Consider the following 920-nt stretch of genomic DNA (forward strand, 5'->3'; position numbering starts at 1 on the left):
TACAATAATGTACAGTATTTGAAAAATTATGTGTTTTTTGAACATTAAAGCATGTCAACATATTCTGTTACACCAAATACACAAAATAATGATCTTTAAAAAAGCATCATATGACCCCTTTAACATAACAGTTTCCTTAAAAACATGTTTAAAGTGATAGTTGTCCCAAAAATGAAAATTCTCTTATAATGAATCATTCTCAAGTTGTTCCAAAGCAAAGGAAGATATTTTGAAGAATGTTAGTAACCAGACAGCTGACGGTAACATTGACTTCCACAGTATTTTATTTTAATTTTTTCCATACTATAGAAGTCAGTGGCTACCATCAACTGATTGATTACCAATATCTTTCTAAAATATCTTCTTTTGTGTTCACCATAAGAAAGAAACTCATACAGGTTTGAAACAACTTGAGGTTGAGTAAATGCTGATAGAATTTTCATTTTTGGGTGAAATATGCCTTTAAATAAAAACTGTTATTAAATCATATTAAAAATTGATTAAAGCAGTGACACTTTTGCTACAAGGAAGAGAACGCCAAAGGAAGGTTTACACATTATTATGATTATTTAGTTAAGATAATGAAAATGCACAAGGTATCAGGGTTGGCAGTCCAAAGGCTTCAGTCCCAAAAATATTTTTTTACACTCCTGAAATCAATTACCAATTCACTTCCCTGTTTAACCCAAAGGTAATACAAAGCCACTCATTTTTTTAATTAATAAAGAGAAAATAGTCACACCTAAAGGCTAAAAACAGAAATATTTATCTCATAGACTATTTGAGGTGTAGAAAACACTTCAAAAATAATTTTGTACATGACCATTAACCATTTTCCATATTAACAGCTTAGGTCATTATATTAAACTCTTTAGAGTTACAGTGTAACATTTTGGATACACCTGGGCTCAAGAAACAGG

Source organism: Barbus barbus (assembly GCF_936440315.1).
Source record: "Barbus barbus genome assembly, chromosome: 34".
Taxonomy (NCBI): Eukaryota; Metazoa; Chordata; class Actinopteri; order Cypriniformes; family Cyprinidae; genus Barbus; species Barbus barbus.